Genomic DNA, 8,133 nt, shown 5'->3' on the forward strand with positions numbered 1-8,133 from the left:
CCAATTAAAAGAATAAATAAACAAATGTTTGTACAAATAACATTATATAAACGTTACAAGCTTCGTTCGTTAAATCCATAGAATTGAATTGGATAAGAATATATATATACTAATTAATATCAAATAATTCGGACTCTAAAATTCAATTATAAATACTTGAAAATATTCATACGACCTTATAAAAATATATTATGTAACCTCGATTCAGAATTTAGAATGGAAATGTAATATTAGATCAAACGATCAAGTTATTTAAATTTCTGAATTTTTGGAACCGTTGATCTAGTAATCTAGCACGCATCTTGAAGACCATCTCAACCTTCCATTTTGAATTGACGGGGGATTTAACCCCCTTTGATAATGGGGTCGGGTCCGGACCCCTTTCTTTTCTTTTCCTTTTCCCCTCCAGTTTCTCTTCCTCTCTCTCTCGCTTACAGCCTAACCCCACGCGAATCCCTCCGTCTCTCTCTTTCTGCCGTCTCTTTCCTCTCCGTTGAAAACCCTAGTTCGGCTCTCTCTTCACTCTCTGAACTATGGCCCCCACCGCTGAGATCCTCTCTCTCTCTGGTTCCTTCAAGAAGAAGGAACCGAAGTGATTCCCCGCTCTCTTGTGCCGTCCCGTCGGTTGTCAGAAAACCCATCTCTCTCCCACGCGAGAGCTTTGACTTGTGCGCGATCGTACACCTACCAGGGTCTATCTCGTGCCTACCCTCTGGGCTTGGCCGACCCCCTACTGCCTTCCTCGTGAGTATATAAAAAGCCCTCATCTCTCTTTTGGGTGTTTTGAAAATCTGAAATTTGTAATCTCATGTGTTGAGAACTCAAACCCATCATTTCTGTTTTCCCTCTGATTGAGTGCTAATTATCCAAATTTTTGAGAGATTGTTGTGATTTTGAGAAACTCGGTACGTTGTTGTCTCTCGACTGAAATACGGGCACATTCCGGCACTGCCTCTGTGGTGCTTTTGATTTCTCGGTGCTTGCTGAATTTTGGTGTGATGGCTGAGAAACAAGGCGGTTCTTTGGTGCCGGCCACTTTCCATTTCCCTCTCCATCTCGTGCTAGCTCTAATCGGGTAAATTCTAAAATGCTCGTTTATTTGATCGGATTTTATTCTTTGCTCGGGTTGTTGATTTTCCCGGCAAAGTGTGTTGACTTGAGGCTCGTGCCTTGTTTGTTGATCGGTGTTGTTTGTGCCTTTTTGCTTGGTTGCGATGCGAGGCTATACCAGTGTTGGTACAGCACTTGTTGTGCTCTCTTTTTCTCCACCCTTGTCTGCCTCTGTCTGGTTTATGTGTGCCTTGACTTGCCTTGTCGACCCCCCATTTTATTTCCTTTGTTGCTGCCTTTTTCTTATGTTGTGGTGAATTGTTGTATGGTGCTAATTACCCTCTCTGACTTGCTGTGATGATCATGTGTATTCCGATGCTTACCAGTAAATGTTGTGATAGGGGCCTTTTCATAAATTGGTATAAGATTAAGGGGTGTTGTGTGAAAATTGCTTAACTTGTGGTAAATAAATTAAGAGTAGGGGCCTCTATGCAAAATCTGAAAATTTGAGTATGAATTCGGCCGAATTGAGTGAATTAAATGAAATTGGGTTTGGTATTGCCGTTGGGTCAAATTGAATTAAATTAAAGGTGAATTGGGTTCTTAATGATATAGACCTTGATAAATAATTGATAAAGGTGCCTTATTTTATTGGGCTTAGGCCTAATCCGAAAATAGAAGGAATTAGATTGGAAATAAAAAGAAATAAATTTATGAAATTTGGATTTCCAAAATGCTTAATTTGTCGGATTAAAACGCGGCTTAAAATTTAGGGTTAAAATAAGGAATCGAATAAAATCGAACGCTTACGTAAACCTAAATAGCTCGGGAAATGATTATACCGTCCAGGGTCTGATGCCTCGATGATGACTCATAACATAATTTGAGCAGATACTATAATAACCCGATTGGACACCTGTATGATCCCGAAACAAACCAAATTAAAACACCCAACACATTAAATTAAAATAAAAGTTTCATAAAAAGTTTTTAAAGTTAAAATAGTTCTTTTAAACATTTTTGTTCGAACTTGTACAAAAATTCGTTGCTAATTAATAAAGGACAATTAATTAGCAACGAAAAATAGTTGTTGTGGACTTAGATTCGAAACGGCTAAGTAAACGTAGAGATTTAATTAGTTATAAAAATAACGAATTGCGCGACTTAGCAATAAATTAATTTGAAACACGTAAACCAATTAAGGGTTTTGTTTTTAATTTTATAAAACGAATTATACAACTAAAATATAAATTAGACCTAATTGTTAGAATAAATAATTTCAAACTTGAATCGAAATCGTGAATTTTATTATGGCTTATTTTATTTAATTAATTGTATTTTTAACTGAGACATGTGAAATTAGTTTAAAAGGGTACGTTTCTAAAACTTTAATTAAACTAAAGTTTTGAATAACCAAATGCAACCGTATATAATAAAATACGTAACTAATACGAATTGATATAATAACTATTAAATTAACATATTTTATCGTAATATTACAATTAGGAATTTAAATTATAATTTAGGTTTCGAATATCGAATTCGAACGACGGGATTAATTATAGTGAATTAAATTAAATCAAAGAGAGTAGATAGTAGAATATATTAACTAAGTATAGCACATTTAAAAAATTACCGTAACTCCCGAACAATTATTTTATTACGAATAATTCGACATTTGAATTTATACAAGCAATATATCTTCAAAATTAAAGCATTAGAATATAAATTTGACTAGGATTAAATTAGATTAAACTAGACCAAAGTGAATGATCAATAGTTGACAAACCTGTAAATTAAGATTAATGCTATGCTCGATGACATGAAATTAATTAATTAATTAATATATGCCTAATCGAATCAGTCCGACTGACTGAACCGATAAATTTTATAAAATCGAAGTAATCGAGAAATCGACTTGTACATTAATTGGGACGAGGGTTAGAATAAAATTAGCGTAGATTTTAATTAGTTTAATTACGTGATCACAGATCAGTCAACTCCGTGCGAGTCCGACCCGTGGGCCGATCCGACTGACCCGCAGTTCGGAGCATACGCGGAGCACGCCGATTATTAGCGACAGAGACTCCAGCCCTACAGGTGTGGGATATCTGAATTATCTTTTTCGTGGGCGTACTCTTACCAGTCGATCCATCTGACCTGACATCTGCACTTTATTTTTAAGTAGTTGCATTGAAACTGTAGAGCATGTTTATCCTTTCTGCACTGTAGGTAGAATTGCATAAGCCCTGAAAAACCTGAATTTACTATATTTTAGGAGTAGAATAATTAAATAATATTATAAGTATATTATTAGAATATTAGGTGATTAGTTGTCTCCCTCCTGTGGAAGACAATATATTAGTATTATATTACGTGCATACGCATGCATTGGTGAGAGCTGAGCAGAGCCGAGTGACTTCGTTCCGTCTTGGTGTCACTTGGCATGGGACGGCCCGACAGCCACTGAGCTGAGGATCACTTGATCCTTGGATGGCTTTAGGACTATATTATATGTATAAACCTTGATTTTATCATTTTTCGATCATTTTGCTATTTGACGTGAGCAGTTCCGATCTCGAGTTCTGTGGCACGGACGATTCGGGATGTTTCTCACGCCTACATTAGGAGCTACATGCCTAGAACGGGTTACCCCACCACGGTTCCGATCTCGAGTTCCGTGGTGGCATTTTTATTACTTGAGACTGCACAGTTCCGATCTCGAGTTCTGTGTAGGTCTGTTTTACGCTACCGCATGGTTCCGATCTCGAGTTCCATGGCGGATTTGGTGATTTGGTGTGGCGGGTGTTGGTGTGGCGGGTGAGGGCACAGTTCCGATCTCGAGTTCTGTGGCCCTGGTGATGATATTTTTACGACTTGCATTGTATGATTTCTCCTATTGGATATGTTTGGCTTATGAATCGTCTAGGTGAGATGACACACCGGATTTGATATAACCATCGGCTAGTGTGCTACTATCTTGTGGAGCAATGCTCGATGTCACTAGGCAACGTGTATCATTGCACTCTGATCACAGTCCTTGGATTATATTGCTGGATCTTGTGATCCTATTGGCACAGCACGGGGTGATTTACTTTATCCATATTATTACTATTATTGTTATTGTATTTGGGCACACAGTGCAAGGAGTACTGGATTCCGACTTGCTTTATATCCGATATTACACCTTGATTTTTATTTTGGGTTTATTTCGCATGTTGGCATAATAGAATAATCGCATCATGGCATCATTCAACAGTATTATAAATTCTTCACACATGTGCATATTTTAATTGTATTCATTTTATAAATAAAAGTGCTTTGACCGTAGAGGATCCCTGAGGGGATAATTCTGGGTCACATACTGGGCGATTCGTCGCTCACCCACAAGTTGTTTCGTGGGTTTTAGGTACAGCATCTGGCGATCCGCAGCAGGAGTTGTCAGGAGTTGTTCCCGATGGCCACCCGTTTGATTAGCTAGAATTAGACTTTTGATTAGGTTTACGAGTCTCGTAATTACTGTGTTTATATATACGAGCTCGATAGATCATGTATCCCCTTCTATAGATGGTGTTATTTGGATCCGAGATGGATCGAATTATATGTTATGTATGTGTATGTTTATTTATTTGCTATGTGACGGATGCTGGATATTTGATTTATATTTGCTTCCGCTGCTGTTTGATTTATTACTTATGGTTAGCCTTGCGTGCTTAATGATTAATTAAGCACGAGGCGAGGTTGATCACATCTTAATCCAGAATTCCTGGTTTGGGGTGTGACAGTGTCAATGGGTACGGTACGGGTCGGGTGGAGACATTTTCATACCCATACCCATTAAAATTGACCTTACCCATACCCTACCCATACCCATTAAAAATTGATCTTACCCTACCCTACCCTTACCCGTTAATATTATCGGGTAACGAAACGGTAGCGGGTGAATAACGGATAATACTAGTATAATAATTAGTTTTATTATATTTTACAAATTAAACATCAAAAACTCATTCATTTTAACATATATATAATTGTATTTCTAATAAAAAAATAAAATAAATGTGCAATCAATTCCAACTAAATTATTTTTTATAAAGAATAAAAATTCAAAAACACAAATATACATTTAAGTGGGTTAGAAATTGAATTAAATATACATTTAAGTGGGTTGGAAATTGAATTGAAGATATATTCGAATTCTATAATTACTCTATAGGGTAACGGGTATGAAATAGTCATTACCCATACCCTTACCCATTTATTTAACAAAAAAAAATTCTTACCCATACCCAATAAGCTAACGAAAAAAAACCTTACCCATACCCACCTTATCGAATACGATATGGGTCGGGTAAACGGCTAAAAAGGTATCATTGACACCCCTACATACGGACCTCAGCCAATGTTCAAGGTTTTCTTTGCTTAACATATCATTATATTGATGACAACTTTAAAATGTAAAAGAAAATTTTAAACTTTGTTCGTGTTCCATCTCTACACAACAGTGAACACATCTGTGAAGTGATAATGGCAAAGCTACTTGATTGGAATATTGATAAAAAAAAAAATCTTTACCATTGTTCTAGATAATTGTACCACCAAGGATGCTCTAGTTAGGGAGATGTATATTTTGAAACCCAAAAATGTATTTCCTGTTGATGGTGAACTATTTCATGTGCATTGTAGTGCCCATATCTTGAACATCATTGTACAAGATGGTTTGGAGGCTTTGAGGGATGCGATTTGTAATATCCGTGAGAACGTAAAATATATATGTCATTCTCAATCGACAATAGAAAGATTTGAGAAGGTATCAAGACAAGTACGTGCTCCACAAACCAAGCTATTTTATGATGTACCAACTAGATGGAATTCAACCTTTTTAATGCTTATAAATTCTCTCAAGTTCCGTGAGATGATCAAGACATATTTGTGACTAAATTACGTAGGGTTTTGCCTTAGGTTATGCCTTGTTTTTTCATTTTTATGTTTAATTTATTATTGTATTCACTTACTATTGTCTAAGTTTATGTTTTGATGCAGAAACCATGTTTTGAGACTATTTTACATCATATGGAGCAAGAATCGGATCGATCGAAAAGATGCAGCATCAGTTCTAGGCAAGCTTCTAAATAGCTAGCTATAGCGGTTTTGGACCCAGAAAGCTAAGCTACGGGCTAAAACTGCGCTAATCAAGCTACGACCGCTATAGCGATCTGCTATGCTACATGGGTTATGATTTTGCAATATTTTTTTTTTCTGAAAACATGATTTTGCAATTTTAATGGGTCTTAATATCTAGATTGGTTTTTTTTAACTTTATTAAGCTATATCAATACAATGGAACATGTGCGGGCTATACCGCTATATCAATTAAATTTTGTATCATGCATTAATATATGGTAGTGGTATATTTTGAATATAAAATATATCGATAGTTTTTGAATTAGGGATATTTTGAATGACAATTTGAACTTTGTATTGGTTTAATATGAATAATATTAGAACTTCTTAATTAATTTGATATTTTTTTTCTTGATGAGATATTTTTACTAGGCAAAGCCTTCTATGGACATAAGGACCTATTTGTAAAATGAACATATTTTTATTTTTAAAGTTCAAACAGTCAATCTGAACCGTTCATCTTGTTCTCCATATTAATATGTGCTTGGAGACCAAATTTTACATTTTTCTGATTTTTTTACTATTTATTAAGATGGGTACAAAATTAAATGGTCTGAATTTGATATTTTTTATACCCATCTTAATAAATAGTAAATAAATTCAGAAAAATATAAAATTTGGTCTCCAAAGATATATTAATATGGAGAACAAGATGAACGGTTCGGATCGGCTGTTTGAACTTTGAAAATAAAAATATATTCATTTTACAAATAGGCCCTTATGTCCATAGAAGCATCACTCTTTTTACTATTAGTAGAAATATAAAATATAATTTTTGAAATAAAAAAACGCTATTTATAATAGCTTTCGCTATAGCTCCGCTATTCGCTAAAGCTTTTTTTTTTGTCTCCCCGCTACACCGCTATAAACGCTATTTAGAAGCTTGGTTCTAGGACACTGTTACAGACCGCATCAACTGATGCGAGGATCAAGCCTATTACGGACCAAGAGATAGCAAAATGCAGCAGTAACACTCTCTGGTTACGGGTCGTATGACCATATATGGTCGTATCCAAGTCACTCTTTGGTGAAAAGTGGCTAAGTCCTAAAGAGAAAAAAGAATACTCACTTTGAATGATTTTTTGGTCCCTCTATATTTCAAATTTGAAGTCCAAACCTTCATGAAAGTTGTAGATCTCGTTGTCTAGTTTTCAACCCAATTTGAATCACCTCAATCAGAGTTCAGATGTTCGATCTACGGCCAAAATACGAACTACTGTTAGGACCTCAATACGGGTCCGTGTGGATCCATACCGTTTGTAACAGATGCAGTGAACAGTTATGACACTTTTTAAACTCCAAAATGTCCAGAACTTGTCCAGAACTTGGGGGCAAGTATAGAGACATCCATAGGCCTGTTGGGAGTCTATATAAGCCTCCAAAACTGAAGAAAACTCATCTCTTCACTTGGAGGGATCACACCCTTATAATCTTAGATCTACTTTGTATTATTCTTGTATAGTTTAGTTGTGAAGAGTGAAAACATGTCGTTTTGCGGCTAAACATCTTGTTCTTAGGGCTAGACTATAAACCTTGTTACTCATGATGCTTTGATATATATTTTGTGTTTGATCATTGTTTAGTCTTTTATGATTTGATATCTTTTGTGTTTTATGTTTAATCTCTCTCAGTTTTGCTTTGTTATTCTAGACCGTCACTGTGATGACCACACATGGTAGATAGTCACATTAGACTAACTGGATCATAAAAGGGAAAATAAAAATACTAGAATATTAAGAGAGATCTTAACCGAATAAGTCAATAATCGAATCCACAAAAGTATACATGGGAGTCTCGGCATTCGCAAACGAATGTCGCATTGTCTGGGAACACCTCATAGGATCAGCTGAGAGTCAAGTAAAGGTTGTGACTTTGGGCTTATCACATATCTACTTGCAC

General features: G+C 35.7%; 1 long non-coding RNA gene across 2 annotated transcripts; it reads left to right on the top strand.

Annotated features, from left to right (window-relative positions):
- The first annotated feature begins 516 nt into the window (after positions 1-516).
- LOC144567570 (uncharacterized) lies at positions 517-4,720 on the top strand. 2 transcript variants are annotated; one of them, XR_013515448.1, is made up of 4 exons: positions 517-744; positions 880-1,075; positions 3,042-3,150; positions 4,460-4,720. It is a non-coding gene; the product is annotated as an uncharacterized LOC144567570 (long non-coding RNA). The 2 variants fall into 2 exon arrangements; XR_013515447.1 differs by having other exon boundaries at positions 522-1,075.
- The last annotated feature ends 3,413 nt before the right edge of the window (positions 4,721-8,133 follow it).

This window comes from Carex rostrata, chromosome 16, assembly GCF_964058835.1.
Source record: "Carex rostrata chromosome 16, lpCarRost1.2, whole genome shotgun sequence".
Lineage (NCBI taxonomy): Eukaryota > Viridiplantae > Streptophyta > Magnoliopsida > Poales > Cyperaceae > Carex > Carex rostrata.